The sequence below is a fragment of the Lolium perenne genome, chromosome 5 (assembly GCF_019359855.2).
Source record: "Lolium perenne isolate Kyuss_39 chromosome 5, Kyuss_2.0, whole genome shotgun sequence".
Taxonomy (NCBI): Eukaryota; Viridiplantae; Streptophyta; class Magnoliopsida; order Poales; family Poaceae; genus Lolium; species Lolium perenne.
In genome coordinates, this window is record NC_067248.2 from 232584476 (window position 1) to 232606668 (window position 22193).

Below are 22193 nucleotides of genomic sequence, written 5' to 3' on the forward strand. Positions count from 1 at the left end.
ACTCTCGCATGTCTTCACCATCTTCTTCGAGGATAATGAGGGCCGTACAGTACCACAAATACGGCGGAGGAGCCGAGGGCCTCAAGCACGTGGAGGTGCCGGTGCCGTCTCCGAAGAAAGGCGAGCTGCTGGTTCGGGTGGAGGCCGCCAAAGATCAACCCGCCGGATCGGAGGTTCCGTAAAGGGCGTCGGGCGGCCCTTCCGCCCAGCAAGTTCCCCTTCACCCCGGTCTGCGAGCTCGCCGGCGAGGTAGTGGAGTTGGGCGCTGGGGTGAGCGGCTTCAGGCCAGGCGATAAAATCATCGCCGTCAACTTTCCGGTAAGAAAACGCAAGCACGCGACGTGAGGCGCCTGCTCCGGTTTGGTTGTTTACTGATGTTTTTTTGGTGGTCTCAGGGTAGCGGCGGCCTGGCCGAGTACGCCGTGGTGTCAGCATCGAATGCGGCGTTGAGGCCGCCGGAAGTGTCGGCAGTTGAAGGCGCGTGCATTCCTATCGCGGCAGCCACCGCGCTCATGGCGCTCAGGACGGCCGGGGTCGGCCTCGACGCCGGCGACGGCCCCGCAAAGAACGTGCTGGTCACCGCGGCCTCCGGCGGCGTCGGCACATTCGCCGTGCAGCTGGCTAGCCTCGCGGGACACCACCACGTCACGGCTACCGTGGCGCGCGCAACCTGGACCTCGTTCGGGGCCTCGGCGCCGACGAGGCGCTAGATCATCGCACCTCGGAGGGCACCGCGCTGCGTGGGCCGTCCGGACGGAAGCACGATGCGGTGGTGCATCGCGCGGAGGGTTCCCGTGGTCGGCGTTCGCCGGCGCCGCGGACGCCGGTGGCGTGGTGGTGGACCTCACCCGCGCACCGCGTCTGTGGCGTCGCGGTGCTGCACTGGCTGTGCTTCTCCAAGAAGAGGCTGGTGCCGCTTATTGAGTCGCCGAAGAAGCAGGACATGGACGCACTGATGGGATTGGTGGTGCAGGGGAAGATCCGGGCGGTGGTCGACTCGCGTTACCCGCTGACGAGGGCTGGGCCAAGAGCATGAGCGGTCACGCTACCGGTAAGATCATCGTGGACATGGTAGAAGACGCCGAGTGATAAGATAGGCAGACTTTGCCATTTCTTTTCTGCCACTAGGCGGTAACAGGCACCTGCGGCGCGCGCAACCTCGCCTTGGTCCGAGGAGTCCGGACGGAGTAAACAGCTTTTTTTTTTTTTTTTAGCTTAGAGTAAACAGCTGGTGGTCCACCAAGCACAAGACACGAACAAAGGGTCCACAGCAAATAGCTCCTGGCCCACCCCGGCGTGAGGAGGTACATAGGAAGGACCCGATCGAGCATCCGCATACATTAACATGGTTCCTAGATACGCAGCACTACAAGGTTTTCACCCCCCACTACATTAACATTAGCACATGGCATACACACGTCGACTTCTTTTTTCCAGATCGGTTTCAAAGCTTCCATCCGCTGCAGCTCCACCTGAGCCTACCATGTACTAGTATCCCAGATCGTTGCGTTACCGCTCGATAATAGATCGCTACATGCATATTTTGTTCTATGCATTCTGAATGCGGGCCAGCAAGACCTTCACACCACACAATAATCAGTCTTTCACCACAAGAGTCACATATACTACTACTTCCGTCCACAAATAAGATGTCCAAGATTTACCCAAATTCGGATGTATCTATACACTACTACAGAATGTATAGACACATCCAAATTCAGATAATTTTTTCACATCCTTTTACAAACAGACGTAATAGTATTATCAGCACACATGCATACACATCATCGATCGGGTCACAACAAAATTTCACAAAAACAGTATCGAACCATAGCAACTTCCTCTGCCAAAAAAAAAAAAAGTCGTACACGTTTTTCTTCTTCTCTGTCGGGGTCACCGCCCAACACACTTCGCTTCACTTCCTCCGCTGCTGTTCGCGGCACCATCGCCAGAGGCGTCAGCGAGCATGTCTAACGGGACACCGCAACAACATCCTGCAGTTCGCGGCACCATCGCCAGAGATACCCCAGCTTCTCAACTTGCAACCACACAAAACTCGCCCATCTTCTTTCTCGCCCTCACCGCCCAGCAAGCTGCACTTCACTTCTTCCGCTGCTGCTGCTGCTCAACAGCTTAACTGCACTTCAAACAACAGGCATCAGCAAGCTGGTCCAATGGACACACGACCACAGCATCCCACGCATGGGAGTCTTACTTTTTTTTTTGAACCTGGGGAGTCTTACTTTGGCTACCAAAAAGAGAGAGAGAGAATTTCAACCTTAAAATGGCAGCACTCACAGTATAAGAATCTCTTTTTGCTAGATATGCTACCATGACTGAATGCATCAATCAACATAAACAATATATCAAGCATTATACACTACTCCTACTACAAGTTGCAATTGGCAAATAGAGAAGAAACATTATTGATCCACATCATAAACTGCATGGATTGAGTAGAAATCCTGTGAGCTAGCAGCTTGCTTAACACATTACCAATAGTCCAATACTATCCAACGATTTTCACTATACTAGAGCACCTTCACAAACAGGTACTATGCTTCCTCAAATACACAACACTGGTGTTTTAATGTACAACACAAATGCACTGCACCAATTATCCATGCAGATCATAAACTGCATGGATTGAGTAGAAATCATGTGAGCTACCGGCTTGCTTAACAATTACCAATGCTATCCATCGCTATATCAGAGAGCACCTTCACAAATAGCACACCACATAATCTGCTTCCTCAGATACAAAACACTGGTGTTTCAATGTACAACACTAAGATCGATTAAGCACCGTGCAGTCATGCACAGCAGATACACATAAACACATATTGGGAAATGGCAGAAACAGAAAAACATGTCATCTAGCAAATGATATACAAGCAATTGGCTACTTTGCGCAATTTCAGCACCGACTGGAACCGCCCTGCACCTATAATCAACATACAATGCACAACTAGCTTTGCTTCGCAGAACTAAATATCAACATGCCAACTTACTTCTAGTAGTACACTAGAAATAATTTAATGGTTGCTGTGATTTTTGGCAAGAGTTTTTTTTTAAGGTAAAGCATCTACTGTAAACATGGCAGCAATCCGACACCTAGAGGTTACCAAGTTTTCTCACCATGTCAAGCATACAGAAAAAAGTGACCTTTGTTGCTGCGAAACAGGTTCAGGTTCAAATACACGTTACAGGCAGTAGCATGAATCTAAAAGCCAACCCAGGAAATTTATCTCTCAGATATCATGATGTTTCAGTGGTTCCTTTCATCACGCATACATCACCCAATGTTTCAACGGACTCTAATGGAGGCATCATGATGATTAAGCCACAGCTGCTAATTAAGCCTGACGCTTACATGAATCTAATTAAGCCCTGGTGCTAAACATGATTCTAATGGAGGCATAATGCGGAGGAACAGAGCAAACAAATATCGACCTTTGGATGCGACGAGGTCCTGAACGATGGAGGTGTGGAGGTAGCAGCGGTGGTGCTTGGGGGAGACCTTGTGGACGACGTGGATGCCTCCTGCACCCGGTCACTTCAGATCATGCGCCTACCGCAGAGACGCCGGGCGTCGGGGACTTCATCAGCGGCGTAGGATTCCGGTGAGCAGCGGCGTCCCGGGCGGAGACCACTGCCGTTCCCCTCCTCCGAGGAGACGCCCATCTTGCAGCGCGTCGCGTACGATGAGTCACCGCTGCGGGCGACTCCTGATGACCGGAGGCACCTCGCCGGCGTGGAGCACCACCCAACGGCCTCTCGGCCAAACTGCGCGACCCGGTCCGGCCAGCTCGACGGAGCCGCGCGCATGGTTGCACGCGGGCGCCGGCGAGCCAGCCGGCCGCGTCTCCATGGTCCGTGCGGTGCCGTTCCTCCCGTCGGCGAGTCTTGGGCGGCGCCGGTCGATCTGGTGCGAGGGGTTCGCGAGCGGGTGGAACTGGGACGGAGGAAGGTGGGGGCGGAGGATGGGAGGAGGTTCGTGGCAGGGGGAAGATGGGACGGCGGCCGGCGAGGGAAGGAGCGGCGGCGGCGGCGGCGTTTGGGTTTCGGTCAGGGAGGGGGGTCGCGTCTCGTTCGGAGCTAAAAGAAAAATGGGCCTGCGGGCTGGGAAGGCCCGAAGGGTCACATTTTGGTCCCGGCCCAAAGCAATAATTTTCTGGCGAGTGAGGCCAAATCCTGCGCGGGAAATATATTGCTACCACTCCTACCCACACGACTTGATTTTTTCCTCTACGCGTCTTTGATCAAATAATTTCTCTCTTGTATTAGCTGTGCGTGTCTACACATTCTACTCCCTCCGATACAAATTTTTTTTTGACTCCACTTTGTTTAGATATGAATGTATCTAGATGCGTTTGTTGACTAGTTACATTCACATTTAAACAAAGTGGAGTCGATTAATTTGGATCGGATCGGAGGGAGTACAGAAATTAAGTTGGTAAGAGAAAACCATGTACCCGTATGCCATATTCATCTCTCTCTCTTTTCTCCCTCTTGAGGGGATATGCTATATATGCATGTATCGGACAACTCAATGACCTAATTTTATGACACGAAGATGCCTTGAAATGGTCAAGGAATCACGACGAATGCGTCACTAGGCCTGGCCGTTGGAGTTAACATCGAAAGGGCGAATAGGCGCAGCCGACGAGGGGGGGGGGGGGACCGATCTGATCGTCAATTGAGGCACGCGGGTCCGGCAACTGATGTATTACCAAGGCGCCATCAGTCCATGGAACACGCATGAAATTGGTAATAAAAGACCTTGTCTAGAAGTCCGACGAGATATACGGAAGGAGTGTCGGGAGCGCGGCGAACAAGAGTACAAAAGTTTCGATCTGAGCTTCACTAGATGTAGATAACACGAGGTTGTGGCCGGTGAATCATGTGATTGATCGCCCAAATGGAATCATGGTATCGGTACCATTATGATCATGTGAGGGTTTGAACCGAGGCATCTTGGTCCGCCAAAATGGGAGTTTTGGAGATGGCGGCATGAACCATGACGACACTAGGTTTTTGAAAGCCGGCCCCACGTTAGGGGACACGAAATCCCTAGCTAGGATTGCATGTACCATTGTTGGTGCAAATGTGAAATACCCAACCCCTTCGAACTCCGGATGAATATCATAGATGTGAGATAGGATTTTGTCGAGTCATTAACTATTCTATTGTGTGGAAGAAAAACTCTAACTTGTTCCTTGCGTTCCACACATGAATATGGGAAAAACCATATCCTTGCATTGACTCCATGAATACAGCGGCACCGTCAAGTCGACCTTGGGTGATCACGGTTGTAGATGCATACATTTTAATTACCATAATGGAAACCCTAACCTTAATGCATATTAAAAGTTGGGGTCGGTAGCCTTGAAGTGGGAGTTTTTCGCTATAAGTGTCGAATCTCCCCACAGGATAGTCATGCATGTCTGTAAAACAAGTATGTGCCGCTTTAGAGTTGTGTATTGTTTTTCATGTGTAAAATATTTTTTCATGTTGTCCTTTTCACCATTGTGCTAGTCCCAGACTTCTAGATAATATCTGATATATCCTACTCGTCTGTGATAAATTGCTATCCATATGCTTAAGTATTGAATTTAACCTTATAGTTTTTGTGGCTGGGAGTAGTCGCGATAGTAGAGCGACTGGAGATGTACCAAGGGAGTAGTGATGTTGGTTGGAGAGGCTGCTCTTTGAGTGCGATGTGGAGAAGCATGGTGAGTAGTGTTTATGGTTCGTCACCTTCGTCCTCTAGGTTCTCTGTGATAGCACGACCATCTAGCTGCCTATAGCAATTTGGGATCTTGTGGGTTTGATATGACAACTTGGTACGAATGATGGTAGCTGGTTTTTGTTTAAATTGTTGCAATACCCTATTTTGCATGTCTTTTCTTAATCACATGATCTAGACTTGTATAAATTGAGGTAGTGGACCTTGTAGGTAGCTAAGCTATCATTTGGTCTTCATTTGAATTTTTCTTCTACCATTGCCTACTCTTTGGCTGTTGCTGCATGTACCTGAGCAGTAGCTACTTGTTTTCTTATCCAATTGTTACTTCGGCATGGTCTAAAGCCTCTCCAATTCCTTTGAGACTTTCCAAGCCTCCATCCCATCACCGGTGCATGCACAAGGGCCCCTTGTATTGATATTCTTTTTCTTTGTGTATATTAAGCTCTATACCATCAAATCTAGTAGAGCTCTCCTGATTTGTTTGTCTTAAGCTCCGTTACAAAGTACATGAGTACTGGCACAACTAATGAAGTTGTTTCTTGATTGTGTTGAGCTATACCACTAGTGCTTTATCTGGTAGTATGAAGTAATTATATGCATATTATAAAGTTGGCTAATGACCTTGATTTTTTTTGTGAATTTTGTGTTTCCGCAGTGTTGTTGTGTTGCTATCATCCCTATTGTTTTTATGTCATCTTCCTTTGGTAGTCCTTATCTCATGACATGCGACTTTCATTCCTGTCATCTCACGTGCAACATGATCGTCGATACACAGACGGTTCTAGGCGTCATACCTCCGGTAGCCATTTTATTTCATGCGCGCCAGCTAGCATAACATAACGGCGACAACATGTTGCATCCATGTTGTAAAACCCTAGCCCGCAGAGTCGCCTCCACCGGAGCCCATATGCGGAAACTACGGCTCACACCGTGCAAGTTTCGACCCGAAAACCCTAGAAAGTACGTGTGCCATCGTCACTGTCCAAATTTCGGCAGGAGCACAGCCGGAGCTACGAGTTTGGGTGGGAGGACCGCTGGAGCGTAGACCATGTGCTGAGATGCGACAAATTTTGCGTCCAAACTCCGTTCTCTTTGCTATGGGCTCGTTATTAGATTAGAAAGGTAACAACGAGATATAGCGAGCCATAGGCGGATTATATGGAAATCACGCGTCCAAGATATGTGGTACCTTATCTGGATCTACAAGTGAAGGTGTGTGCGTGCCAGTGAAGGTGTGTGCGTGCCTCCGAGAGCCTTTTCATCTCATGCATGGATGGAACATTCGTCAATGAAAAAGTGGGATTTCAATCGATTTATCTTCCCCGCAAATTGCTGGCCATAATTATCTTTCACTTAATTCTGATGTGTAATTATGGATAGAAGAGTAGCATGCATTGGAAAGAAATATTTTCCTCCCTAATTTAGTGGGTGTCCATTGTTTTCTCCGCCAAATTAAGAGGGCCGAGGCATTTTCTGTTCTAATCTACCGTTTAATTAGGCAATTAATGAGAGAATGCGAAGCAATGGATCCCTTTGGAGTAGTTCTCAAAACAAAAAATGAAATTGCATCGTCATGACTCGTGATTAGCAGCAAACCGGGCTGTTTTCGCCCCATAATTGCAGCGCCTTCCCACGGATCGCCTCCTAAAATCTGATCTCAATTCTCCATGGCGCGACCCCCTCCAATCTCCCTGACGCCAATCCCTACCTGTGCCGCCGCCCTCCCCTTCAACTTCAAGCTCCGGCACGGCCCTCAGCATCCACTCCAAGTCCTGTAGCAGGTCGACCCGCCGGCGCAGGCTTCTCCCACTGCCGTCCTTCGCTTCGACCTCCGACAAGGACGCCGTGGACTCAAATCGAGCCGGCGCCTCCTCTCCTGCAGCGCCCCACGGAGGAGGAGACCTGGTGGTGGCCGACCGAGCCGTGGAACCCCACGGGCTGACCTGGTGCCTCGCCGTCGGGGACGACCTGGGTGACGCGACCGTTCCTCTTGCCGGCGGGAGCGGCGCAGGAATGGCGACAGGAGGCCGCTGGTCGCCTTCCTGAGGTGCTGATGCCGACGCTTGCCACAAACCCGAACTGCTGCTCCTCAGGCCGACCACCACTTCGTCCGCTGCTGCCTCCCCAAACAGGTGTTGCTCGTGAGCTCCCTCTCCTCCTCCTCCTACTCATCGACTAGGATTCCTAGTTTAAAATTCAGTTGTATCTTTTTTATCCGTATGTCTATCATTTCCGTTTTTTTTATCATGTTGAATGAATTTGGTAGCAGCGTAAATTATGCACAATTCTCTTGTGCCATGGTGTTAGGGTTTGGTCCTGTACGGCCTGCAGGCGATTAATTGAATTAGGCCACGAATATGCAGGAAAAAACTCTAACCTGTGTCGTTTTAGTCGCCCCCGAAAAGATTCATTTTTTGCATTCAGATTCTTACTTGTACATAGCTTCAAGTTTGAAGTGAAGTTTTTTTTTTTTGATTACCAAGGGATTGAAGTACGTCTTGGACTCCTGATTGCACGCATAGTTTATGTTTGTTGCTTTTTTCCCCTATTGATGAAATATGGGTCGGGATATCTATTTAACTTAATTGAAAACTTGGTCTGCATAGGCATCAGATTAATTTGATTTTTTTTTTTGCTTACATCACTCATCCAGAGATGAAACTTCTATCTTGTCTGAAGCTATTACTAGTCATATCTGTTTTCAGTTTTCACTAAGGTTTGATAACTAACGTGCTGCAGCTACCCTTGGACGTGGCTTCTTGCTCTTCCTACCGTAACCTGTTTTTTTTTTGTCTTGGCATTGACATTGGCAGCTGATGCGGGCTGCTGCTGGTGTCGCCGAAGAGGATGCCAGCGTCCTCGTGTCATGTTGCTTGATGGCAACTACAGCGACGAGGTAATCCCACTCTCTCTAACCCTTCCGGTTTGCCATGTATGGTTGCTACAGATGGTGATCCGCCTTTTGTTCCTTGCCAAATGCAAGGAATAGGCTAAGAAATAGTAAGAGTTCCGTAAAAAAATGTTGCCGGGAAATTTTTGTGAAATGGTACGCAAGTCTGGATGTATGTACATGTTTGCACAACATAATAGCACATGTCCATATTTTACACTGTGTTAGTTGATGGTGCCATTTACTGTGTTTGGTTGCTGCCCCTGAGAGTTAATCATCATACCCTGTGCCTTGTATCCAGTTGGTTGTGTACTGACTGAATTTTTGTGCAACACCTTTCATCATTGAGGGAGCATGGCAGCAACGTGTGGTGACGAAGAGGAAGATGGATGATAAATTGGGTGAGAGGTGTGTGCCGGATTAGCGGATGGGTACTTCTCGTAAGCAATGGCCTGGAAGAGGGCTCGGTACGCGAACACGACGAATGGAGAACCCTTGTAGGTGATTTTGATTCTTCTAACAAACTTGTTGTTAAATAGGTTTGGCATCTTGATATTAATCATTGAATATGCAGGCATACTTAACTGAATCTTGCATTGAATTGTCCATCTTGAATTCTGAAAGGGTTCATCTGTTAAACTGTGTGTTGGCAGTGCTTGTTTCACCGTGCGGTACTACTTCTATGTGGTAGTGGGAAATTTTAGTTTTGTAGTTAGAGCTTTTTGAATTTCTAGAGATATGTGTTTGCTAGCATAGTTTCTCAAACCATGATTTATGTTCTTTAAAACGCTCATAACCCTCTTCTAAGTGTGGTTTTTTTTCCTGATCCATTCTTGTTAACTTTATCTATCAACTCTTAAGATCTCTCTTTGGCTCAGCCTTGCAGTTGAATCACGATTCTTTCTGCAGTAGAGGAAGTATGTGTGAATTGTGACCTTGTCAAGCTTGCCTTCTCATGCGAAGAAGGAAACCTTTGGTCTCTTTGAATACCGTTGTAGTTAGCTTGTGTCATTGATGTAACTGAATGGAGCCTGACTATATATATAGTCTGATTGGATTCTTGTGCACTGCCCCTTGTCTATATAATTGAACCTGATATGGCGCCCAATTCACATTGTTAGTTATGTTACTTTTCTAGTTTACAATTAGAAAATGTTCTCTGTGTAATTGAACCTGATATGACTGTAATTTGTTTTGTTCTAGTTGACCTTTTCAAAATGCTAGCTTCAGGCTTCAGTCTTTGAGACAACGGGGACTGGGCACTTTAATATTCATGTAAAGCTAGCCATCATTTTTGTTTCGTGACTGGTTCCGTTCGATATTGTTCTCTACTATTCGATCTTTTTCTGACGCATTGACATCTCAATAGCTGCAGTGAAAACTAGCCCGTCTAGGATTAATGCTGGTCTGAATTTTGCAATTAGCTGTATGACTTTAAGCGTTCATAGATGCAATGTTGTGTCTAAATATGATCACTTGTTTCTTGAACCTGCGTTCGTTATGAAGTTTAGTTTTAATATGATCATTTGCCATGTGATGTACTCACATTTTTCGAATCCTTGGCATGATTTTGTTGATTCTGATCATGTAAAAATTTGGGCCTTGTGATATTTACTTTTAAGTGTAGATTAGAATCTTATGCGAATTGACCTCTAAATTGGCATTAGGTAAATTGTACTATTATCTTTCATTAAGTTAGTCAATTGATCGAGTAAGCATTCAACATAACAAGTTTACGTAGATGGCGTAGTTTCTTGTGGGGACTCAAGTAAGCTGGTGTTGTTTGTGAGTTAATATTGTCATACGTTTTTCATGCTTGATGAAATGGATGTGTTTTGGAAGTAATAGGCCATCCCCACTCCATTAAATTGAGTTTTGATCAGCCTGATCTAAGAGATTAGATTGATAGAATCTATGTTGCAGTGATATTTAAATCTAAATTTAATAACTATAAAATATTGATACACACATGTTAAGTGATAGCCCAGTTAGGGTTATTTTGACATAGTACACCTGCTAAGTTGAAATAAATTGCTCTTAATTGGCCGGGAAATCTACACTTGCTATGGTCAAATACTCAAGTTAACGTTGTTGCTTTCATGCTAGGTGAAAATAGTTTTCTTGCCATTGAAAGCGGCCTTTTACTGATGGTGCTATGTTTTGTTCTCTATTGCAGCAAGAGTATAATATATTATTAATACGAGTTATTTTTTGGTAAAACAATAACACAATTTACAGATCAACTGTTGAGAGTAATTTTCACATTACTATTAAGAGGAGAAAAGAAAACTTACACAATCTATCTTGACCGTGCCTATTGGAAACTTGTACGTTTCCTGGTTCAAAACGTATAGTATTTTCCTCATGCGTAGAATGTTATGTAGGCAAATAATCCTATTTTCTTTGCTCATAGTATTCATGCTCGTGCTTGCGCCCTGTGCAGAAAACGTTGAATGACATCAACACCGATCTCCCTAAGCTCCTGGTGGTGGTCTTCCGGGAGCAAAAGTAGGTGTCTTCCGGGAGATGGTGGAGGGACAACTGGACCGTGATGCTTGTTTAGTTCAAGCCTTCCACCAGGTAATATTAATGATAGCCAATGTCTTTCTTTGGTACCGACTTGTCATGAATCATTTCTAGGTTTTAGGATATATTTTGCTACGTTAGATGAACGAGAGAGGTCTCAAGGGAGCATTTCCCTCACATATATATTGTTCACACGAATTGCAAGGATCATATACTGATATACATTCCAGCATTATTCAATTTTTTATTTAAAGAATATCTTCATTGGATTTTTTCTTGGATTCTCATGTATATATTTGTTCTTATGTGACACATCGGAGCTACGGACATAAACATGCGCTGACATAATACTATTGCTACATGCAGGGTTTGGCTCTCCGATGTAGCTCCTTGAGGATGCACCTGAAACTCTCTACTTCGCCTGTGCTGCAGCAGGTACTCTTCCACTCCAGTTTTGAGGTCTCGTAGCTGAAGACCCCAGCTCCTCCCCTCCCATGTAGCCTTAGCTGATGGTAGCCCCTGGCATTTGTTTGCATATGTTAGACACCTATCTTGCTCCTCGCCCTCTATAACGACTCCATGAAGCTTTGCATCCTCATGATTACGATCTGGTATATCTCAATTCGTCGCGCTGCCTCTCTCGTGTTATGCCAGCAATTATACCATGATATTGATGAATCATGAATGTGTGCTTGTGAACGTCATTTGAGTTAGAATATTCTTGGTGTACCTGTGTGTTTTCATGTTCAATCTGGTGTTACCGCGGCGGTTTGCTCTACTTTTTTTTATGGTTAGGGTGATTCAATCGGATACCAGTTAATTAGTTGATGATGCATATCAGCGATTTTTGGTTTCTGTTTGGCTCCTGCATGTTTGCATGACATGTAGGTTTGTATTCAACTATGATACATGATGTTAGTTGTATTTATGCCTACTAGTTCTATTACTAGCTTGGTGATAGCTCTTGTTGCTGGCCAGGCATGTCCTGCTGGGGGTAGATTTATGCATATAGAAGAGAGGTACTCATAAGATGATGGAGGAGGCAAGCTACATATAGAAGAGAGGTACTCATTAGAATCATCATATTGACTCTCAGCTTAAGTTAAGACAACATGGATATCATTCTCAAGTTGCTGTTTCAGTACAAGTTACATCCTTTTATGTGTGGATTTCCTTGATAGCTTACACCCCCATTTTTTGACAAAGAAAAGTCTCAAGAGCATTCAGAAAAGTTATCTCGAGGTGTTGCTGTCCTCAAGATTTGTTAGTTTTGAAGTATGGTTGAACTGTCAAGTCCATTTTTTCTATGTTCTTCTGTCTTCCCAACATACACACTTATATTGTAGATTGGTGGAGCTAGTGAAGTTTAAGTTTGTGAGAAAAAAAATAGGGTCACAAATGCTCGAAATGCTGGAAGAGCTGTTGTTAAGGAGGGTATTGTCCTAGGTAATCACATTTTCCGTGAGCAGTCCATTTGTTTCTTATTACTTATTTTTCAACCCGACTATATGGTGTATTGATTATGATGGTGCTTCTGCAATCCATGCACTTAGTTATTCCATAATTGGTAATTGAACATATATTAAATGTTCTTGAAATTCTGCAGGCTGATGACCAAAGCTGCAAATGATGGTGTTGATGGTCGGCTCCTCTCTGAGTTTGGTCAGCTCCACCTATCCCCCCCTCTTTTTACATGTACAAGACTTGTAGATCCCCAACAACACCTACCATTAGAGGAATTTCATGTCTTTCCCTGTAATGCTAAGGTGTTGGAACTTTCCTGCAAACCATGCTTAAGGCCCAGTTCGATGCCAGTGTTTTGTCTCGGGTTTGGGCCGGTTTTGGAGTGTAATTTTCGGGTTCAATTAAAACACCTCAAAACACGTCAAAACACTTGTGGGCTGTTCGGTAGGCCGGTTTTGGGGCAGTAAGGCCCGAGAAAACCGTCCAATACCCGTCGGGTTGGCGTGGAAGAAAAACGCCTCACCCCCCTCGCGTTTTCTCCTGGCGGCGCAGGGCGAGATCGAGCTGAGTTCTTTGCCATCCATGGCGATGGCGACGAGCCGGCAACGGATCGGGTGAGGCAGCTCGGAGACCGCATGTTCCAGGCGCAGAGGCCATGGCCGTCCAGCACCCTCCCCCCCACGGACGCCGGCGTCCTTGGGGCCATAAGAACCGCCGGCAAGCGTGTCCGGGCGACGCAGCTGCCGCATCTCCGCCCGACCTTCCTCGTCTTCCTTGTACCTCATCTCAGCATGGCCTCCTTCGATGGCAGCAGCAGCAGCTGCTGCGGGGCCCATTTGTGGTGGGGAGGCAGAGAGGTTGACCTGCGCGTCCTCGCACAAGGGAGCGACCTGGACATTCTGGAGGAGATCCTCCAGTCCTAGCTCGACGGAGACGTCCTACATGATGTAGGCTACATCACAGCGCCCTGCAAAAGTTTGCTTTTCCTTCCACTGCAAAATTGCTTGGAGGTGGTAATATCATGATTAAATCTGGGTCCTTTTTTCAGGTTTGTATTGCAGCATGCATGGGGATCTAATGCTCGTTGTTCGGAAACTAGAATTGTATCTAGGTGTGTTATGTACTAGCTAAAAATCTGGTCTGCAAATTGTGTGGAGAAAACATATGCTTGAAGCTTAACTTATGCTCTTTGTTTAATTATGTTCCCGTTTAGCTTATATGCTTTATGATCATTTGTGGATGGCAGGAGTGATGATTTCATATCCATACCACAATTTTACATATACTGTGAAAATCAATTAATACATCATGCACTACCATCCGATCTCCTCACTCATTTTTAGCTGATACTTTTAAATTATAATCTTTTGGTGAACCATTGAGGGTATGTAATGGCTAATTGGTTTTATTGATGTGCAATCTTTTGGTGAAGCATATCACCTTTCATGATATGCTTGTTTGAGTCTAGTACCATTTGTAACATTGCCTGCTTGTACGATTACTTTCTATGGCAATTGGACAGTGATAACATTTTATTAAAACCTCCAATGATCTAGGTCGGTGTACGCTTAGGTGCCAAAAGGTGAGATCAAGAGATGTCCACACTTCATCAAGAGACCATTTCCTTCGCTAAATGGAACTCAGCGACCTTTTTTTTTGCATTAGTCTTATTTTGCATGCTAGAAGGAGCTGTCGGTTGGGACATGATCTTCTCCCTAGTAGCTCTCTCTGTAAGCCGTTTTTGGTGGCGGAGATTTACATATATATGGTTGCATCACACACTTATGCTCATAGTTTACCAGTACTGTGGATTTTATGAGCCAATTTTTATGTTGCCCTGATGTATGTCACAACAATGTGCCTGCGAGATCAAGAGATGTCCACACTCCATCGACAGGGATGATCTTGTTGCTAAAATGCATACATTTCCGTACTCATGCTTGTAGAAGCCCGATCAAATTCATTTTTGTGCTAAAGCGATGATACATTCTGGTACTATTTTTTTTTGTATTATCGATGTGAGATATGTTCTTCCAGTGAGCTAAAAAGATCAAATATTTATTTGTGATACAAGTCTAATTTAAACTATCAAAAAAGATTGTTTTTTTATCCATTTGTGTTGAATACACTTGAAAACACTAGTTTGTAAAACCAGTGTTCCAAATAAGTGTTTTGACAAGTGTTTTGGATGAAAGGGGTTTTGTAGTCTTTTGGGTAGTGTTTTGGGTGGTTGGTGTTTTCACCCAAAACACCTCTCAAAACCCTCCTCAAAACATATAAAAACACTGGCACCAAATGAGGCCTAAGCTGGGCAGAAAATATGAATGGCATGCATCATATCCCTCCCTGTAGATCCCCAACGACACCTACCATTTGAGGAATTTCATGTCTTTCCTTGTAATGCTAAGGTGTCAAAAATTTCCTGCAAACCACGCTTAAGCTGGGCAGAAAATATGAATGGCATGTGTCATTACTATTTAGTCCATTCCATGCTACAAATAGATCTTTCTTTCTCTTAGACACATGCTGCAATCATTTTTTCTTTGATGTCTTGTTCTGAGAACTGAGATGCCCTATGTCTGGCCATGGCCGTTGAACTATTTGTGGAGCTTTTCTTGTACTGGAATGTGTTGTCAATGATGCAATTTATATGGCGTGCAATATTTGAGGTCTTCAATTTTGCTTGAACTGAAGATGTGCATCTGCAACACTGTCGCTTATGATATTGTTGTTGGTTTTAACATAGTAGATCTTGTCGATTTTGTGTTGAGCTCCTATGTCGGTTGTGTGCTTTACGTATTGGTAGTGCTAGCCAGTAGATGAGATTAATGACAATGCAATTAAAGTGTTTAAGGGCTTCGCTCGTTTCCTTAACTTTGTTTGATGTGTAGTACTGTTTTTGCTACACTGACATGGATGGTATTCCATTGCAGATCAGTTTTGAGACACGCGAGGGTCTTTGTTATCAAATAGCTTGTCTTCTCGAACAGTGGGATTCGAGGTCATCAATGTGTGTGACGAGTTCATCATGCCACAACAGTGGTGGTGATGATGCTTCGCCTCGTCTACAACTTCTCCAGTGAGCTACTAGTTTACCCTTTCGATCTCTGGTTCGCATCTGCTCTGTGATGACCTGTATTTGAATTATGGTGATGATGATCAATGGCCACCTATTTTCTAAGCGAAGATGTCAACATCTGGGCATGGTTATTGTCCCGGTGCTTGTATTTTCTAGTGATAGATGATTTTGTGTTGTAGGCCTGAAAATGCTGCCATTTAGTTGTGAATAACACTGTTTGGTATTGTGTGGCTTTGATATTTGATTGATTTAGATCACTGTATAATTGGTTTGCTGCAACTATCTTGCTTTTCAGATAAGAATCTTGTTGTAGATATAATGTGTTCTTGTCCCTTCCTTAAAGCGCAATGATTTTGTATCTTGAACAACAGTATCTATCTGCAACTTATAAGTTGAGAAACTGATTTGGCTTGCTATATCTGTTTGGTTTTCCATTTTGTTGCCTATTTTTTAATGTGACTTTACTGCCTAATGCATGAGGAAACTTTTAGCTTGGAACAACCTGATCTACAATTGTCCCCGGATACAATTGATTCCTCATATACGAGTTCTGTAGTTATTGCGACTGTACTTGGCTGATGTGCTCATCCCTTGTTCTGGCACTGTTTGATTTTATTCCTAGTTCTCCTTGATTCTTGGACCGTTTGGTGTATTTATACATGTATGTTTTTGTGCCTAGTGTAAATATTATGTCTGAATTACGTACATATGTGAGCTTTACTGTTTGCTCCCCTATTCTTTTTAGAATAGCAAGCTTAGCATGTAAGGTCCTCTATCTCGATGTTACAAATAGAGTTATACTTTTATCTTTTTTTGTTTCTTGCTCTGAACTCGCTTATATTGATTCAATCACAATGGTACGACTTTTCTTTTCTTGTACTGATATTTTGATGTGTCTTAACTGCAATTTTTTGAAGCCTTGGAGCATAGGAGGCTGCTTTCTGATGCATGACTAGAGGGTGGCCTCGTTCTTTGACTACATGGCTTTTTTTGTAAGTTTCTTGTTCCACTCCTTTATCTTGTCTGTGTTGTGTGATGCCACGGTCATCTAGTTGTGGTTGTACCGAGTTCCTCTCAGATTGAGCCGATGAATGTGTATATTTTTGCCAGGTTCAAACTTGGCATAGAGAAGTTTTGCCCATATGCTTATTGTAGGCGTAGGGCAGCTGAAATTTGTGGTGAAGATGCATAAAGTGATACTATCATATTCATATTTTAATTAAAGTAAATTAAAATGATTGAAGACACGTGTCATGGAAAATTCAATTTTATTTTATTTTCATGGCGGACTTCACTTCTGTTGTTGATGATTCTGTAGTTGCTATAAACTACTTAGTGGTGGGTCATTAGTTTTTATAATTCACCCCTCTCGCTTAATCATTGTTTTGTCTGGTCATGTAGACTGATCGTGATGCATCAATGTAAACTTCAAGTCCTTCTCAAAGGTGTAGTGACCAATTTGGTTTTGATTGGTGCCTAATTTAATTACCTCAAATGCTCATGTGTCGATGCGAGCCCCGTGTTGTGGCATTCTTCTGATCAATCTCATTATGAATTTTTTTCGCATGTAGGTGCTACAGTCATCTCTTATGTTAGTGGACGAGACTGGCAAGAGATTGTAGGCGAATATGGTTCGATTTGTGTCACTGCAAAACCCAATTTGAGGTCTAGTGCTGATGTGATGTACCCATCAGTTTTGCAGCTACTATCTTGGACGAGTACTCGACTTATGTTTACCGACCCAATGTATATGAATTGGTTATTTCAACCCTGGAAGACCAAGTGAAGTGATAGAAGAACTTTCCATGGAGTTGTTAGGATTAAAATGTGCAAATTTGGGTTCTTTCTCCTCTGTATAATTCAATACTCATACTTTGGCATGTGGAAAGGTGCTGAAGCAGTTTTTTTCCTCTTAAGACGTATAACTTGTTTCTCTGTGCTGAAGATGCATATAGGGATAGCATATTTCTGTTTTGATTAAAGTAAATTCAAACAACTGAAGTCACATGTCATGAAACTGCAGTTTTTTGTTGGTCACGATAGATTTCACTTTAGGTGTGTATGATTCTGCAGTTGCCATAGACTTCTTAGTGGTGGGTTATTGGTTTTGTAATTCACTCCTCTTGCTTAAGCATTGTTTTTTCTAGTCATGTAAAGTGATCGTGATGCAACAATGTAAACTTCAAGTCCTTAAAGGTGTAGGAAACTGAGGAATTTGTTGTCAATTGATGTTTAATCCATTAACTTGGCATGATTTAGTGTAAAATAGTGCACTCTCATTGTTAGAGAGAAAATATGAGAGTATGAAAATAATTGGGTTGCCTTTCCTAGCTTGTCACACTTTCTTACTTCCAAATTTACTTTGAGAAAGTTGCTTGTTTATTTGAGGAGTGTCGAGTTGTTGGTAACTTCGGTAGAATTTTTTTGAGCAATTGTACTGTTCATGCTAGTATTTTTGAAATATTTTCTCAATCTCTTTTTTCCATCTTAAACAGGTTGAGGAGATCCCAAAGAATTTCCCTTTCAAACTCACCGACAAGAAGTGGCACAATTCTGGTTTCCATGCCAAGCCTAATCACTGGATGTTAGGCGGAAGGACAAGGACGACAAAGAGAAAGACGATGACCAGGAAGATGGCGGGAATGCCCCACAAAGTCCAGCATTCTCCTCAGAGTCACAGTCTCCAAGAATGACGTCCCAAGCCACGAGTTCACTTGCATCGCCTACCCGACGAGATCATGATCGACACCTTGCCCGTTAGGCAGCCGGTTGCGAACGACTTGGAGGAGATGATTGCATACGAGGGTTCTGATTTCAAGTAAGTTCACAAATCCATGGCTTGGCCGTTTTAATTTTCACAGCTAGCAGCTGATGCTGCAACCAAACTCTTTGATTGTTCACTGATTTCTGATGTTGTAAAAAGAACGCCTACTGATTGGTTAACAACTGCTTTGTTTATGATGTACCCCACTTGGTCTTTGTCTTATGTAGCGACCTCGACGAGAACCTGCAGAGGGCGTTCCACAAGTGCGTGGAGCTGCGGTCTGCTATGGGGTAGTCTCTTGTTCTTAATGTTGTGATTTTGAAGTCACTGCTTAACATGCAGTCGTTTTATACATGATGTGCATGATATCATGTTGTATATTGTCGTTGTCATGGAAAGATTCCGAGTGGTAGCTAGATGTGTGTTCTGTGTCGCGTTGGTCTAGCTAGGTGAAGAGATGCCGTTGGCAATGAACGGTTGGGACCATGTGAGCAGTGTGAAGATCCCGATCGGATGGCTCACAATACTCGATCTGGAAAATTGACGGCAGACATTCCGCCATGTCACTTGATCCGACAGCCAGGATTCAAGTGCCCTGGATGGAGGCCTTGAGGTGCCATAGTGTTTAAGAGCAAGTACAATAAGGCTGACTCAGCAAGCTATAAGAATTAAAATAGTGTTGTTTTGCTTAGGTGGATGAGAGAGAAGTGGAGAGAGAAGAGAGATGGGCTCTCATGCAAGAGCCAGCTCTTGCACGTGCTCCTAGGCATTTTGTGAATATGTGTGGTGGACCTTTTACACATAAAGTTATCAATCCTTAAAGCCAACTATTGTACAAGTTAGCTATAAATTGACTATAGCTGGCCTTATAGCCAGCACCCGACTGCACTATTGGAATTGCTCTAAAAGAGATGCTAATTGATCACATAACAACGATAATATACAGCTTTATTCAAATGACCTAAGGGTCTGTGCCCAGCAAGAACCTCTTCTCTACAAATGTCACAGAAATGCTTGACATTTGCCTTACCCCATACAGCCTTCTCACCCATACTTCAATACAAAAAGGTCACTTCAGCTAATACACAACAATTTCTTGTGTATATGCTCGAAAATACAATAGATTAGAGAACAAGCATGCATATTCGTACGACAAACAATTGTTCTCCAGGGGTAAATTCCTATATATGACAGGCCATACACAATATTCGTTCTACATATAAGTAACCAGCCGAAATTTATTTACAGAGCAAGCTATATTTTGCAAGCAATATTCATACCATGTTCTACATATAAGTAACCAGCCGAAATTTATTTACAGAGCAAGCAGTACAAGCAACTAGCCCACATACGAACTCACGGATACATGAATATGGACCAAGAAGAGGTTGGTGTGGCCGCCTGTTCCCTGGCGGCGGAGAGACGGCTGCCGGACACCGCGGCGCGCACGTTGAAGAAGGGAGGTCGGACGGGACCGACATCAATCACGATTGGGCGCACGGAGGGCGGGTATGTCGCCGGAGGAGCTGGGTCGAGAACGTACGCCCGCTTTGCGCACACGTAAACGCTACGGGCAGCTCCATGCGAGTTTGGGATTATTTTGTGGGAGGGCAAATCGGTCCGAAAAAGTGTTGGACCAAGGAAACAATCCTCCCTTTATTATTAGGTATAGATGTGCATGATATCATGTTGTATATTGTCGTTGTCATGGAAAGATTCAGAGTGGTAGCTAGATGTGTGTTCTGTGTCGCGTTGGTCTAGCTAGGTTCAGGCTGGCATTAGCATTTTTGTTTCATGCTTGCTATTGGCGGTTAATATGCTTGTTCCAAATCGGCATATTTCATGAGCCTACCTCTACTTGTTGGGATTTTTCTTTACCCAGTGTTCTTACTATTGGTACGGACTTGGAGTGTATGTCGCGGGCTTGGTCACTGTGCTGGAATTGGGGACCTTTTTCCTGGGCGGATGTTTCCATCGATTCTTCTCACGCATGGTGCCTACTTTAATTACCTCAAATGCTCATGTGTCATGCGAGCCCCGTGTTGTGGCCTTCTTCTGATCAATCTCGTTCTTTATTTTTTTCGCATGCAGGTGATGCAGTCCTCTCTTATGTTAGTGGATGAGACTAGCAAGAGATTGTAGGCGAAGATGGGTTGATTTTTGTGCCACTGCAAAACCCCGTTTGAGGTATGGTGTTGCCGTGATGTACCCATTAGTTGTGCAGCTACCAACTTGGACGAGTACTCGACTTATGTTTACCGAACAATGTATATGAAGTGGTTATTTCAGCCCTGAAAGACCAAGTGAAGTGACAGAAGAACTTGCCATGGAGGTTTGAGGATTAAAATGTGCAAATTTGGGTTGTTCCTCCTTTGTATAAGTCAATACTCCAATATTTTGGCATGTGGAAAGGTGTTGAAGCAACATTCTTTTTGTTTGTTTGTCAAGATGAATAATGTGTTCCTCTTCAGCTTTAGTGATTTGTAATATTAGATGGTTTCTTATTCTGCTGCTTAGGAATTGCAACTATGTTTTGCTAGAGCAACTATGTGCGCAAGGCTATTGTGTTATGATTAGTGAAGTTGTTATCATATCAACTATCATATCTTGTTCGAGACCCTACATTTGATGATGGTGAACACCTTACCTCTCGCAATATTCAACAAGATTTGTTTATTTATTCAGTTGAACCGGGTGTGATTATCTATATCTAGATGTTGTGTATGATTACCTTTTCTAGCTAGCATGGTCAAATAAAAAATAAAAAACAACTGAAGCATCATCTACCTATGGTTCCCAACCGTCATCAAAACGAGTAATCTGCTTGTTCAGGAAAATCCTGATAGATTCTACGTCTAGTTTGCGGCAAGCCCTGTATGTGCATCGGGCAAGCCATTTTGTGCTGGCGAACTGTTGGTTTGGTCATGGGAGAAAGGATTCTCCTATCTCGTGAAAACAGGAGACAAAAAAGTCAAAGCATTTATTCCGGGTTGTTAAAGCGGTTTGTAGGTAAAAAAAATCTTGTGCTGCTTGTAGATCCGGAAGAATAGGTGCATGCATGCATTCTGATTGAAGAGTCGTGATCACCTTAATTACCTTCACTGTATGAAGAGTATGGCGTACCTGCCGCAGGGATCGATGGGATCACATAATTACTTGGCTTTTATCGTCCATAGTTCAAGGCCCGATACATCTCGGCGGTCCATCAAACTCATCAGGGAAGCGGAGAATGGAATGCCGAAATACTACTTCCCGCCCCTACCGTGCGTCTCTTCCCTCAAAGCTCTCCATTGCCCCCTCCCTCTCTCTCTATAAGTAGAAGGCCATTGCCACACACCGCGTGCGGGTAGCGTGTGTGACTTAGACTTTTACTTGTCGAGGAGAGGTGAGGTGAGGTGAGGTGAGGTGAGGTGAGGAGAAGAGTAGAGGAGAGAAGAAGAGGAACAAGGCGTGGACTTGGTTTGGGGCGTTGGAGTGAAAAAGCTATGGCGAGCAGCGACGGACTCCCAGGTTAGAGAAAGGTGTTTCAAAGCGATTAACTTACTGCGTTGTGTTTCGGTGGTTGGATCTAGTTTATGTTTGTTTATCTGATTCAGGCCGACGGACTCCCTTGGTCTGGCCATTTTATTTTTGGTTGATTGATTGATTGATGGTTGATACGCGGTAATCCGGCGAGACGCGCGCGCTAATTAGGTAGCCAAGCGAGCAAGGGAGCAGGTGG

The 22193-nt window shown here is 44.3% G+C and overlaps 1 long non-coding RNA gene, 1 other non-coding gene and 1 pseudogene across 2 annotated transcripts; all 3 read left to right on the forward strand.

Moving 5' to 3' along the window:
• The first annotated feature begins 8 nt into the window (after positions 1-8).
• Positions 9-1390, forward strand: LOC127302239 (chloroplast envelope quinone oxidoreductase homolog; annotated as a pseudogene).
• Positions 1391-6961: 5571 nt separating this feature from the next.
• Positions 6962-20458, forward strand: LOC127302254 (uncharacterized). Its single transcript, XR_011745666.1, has 15 exons — positions 6962-7881; positions 8563-8645; positions 8989-9136; positions 11083-11219; positions 11532-11600; positions 12144-12229; positions 12512-12611; positions 12772-12827; positions 15563-15708; positions 16626-16700; positions 17110-17153; positions 17280-17597; positions 18204-18526; positions 18700-18762; positions 20355-20458. It is a non-coding gene; the product is annotated as an uncharacterized lncRNA (long non-coding RNA).
• Positions 13871-13959, forward strand: LOC127304982 (small nucleolar RNA Z195/SNORD33/SNORD32 family). Its single transcript, XR_011746167.1, has one exon. It is a non-coding gene; the product is annotated as a small nucleolar RNA Z195/SNORD33/SNORD32 family (small nucleolar RNA).
• Positions 20459-22193: the final 1735 nt, after the last annotated feature.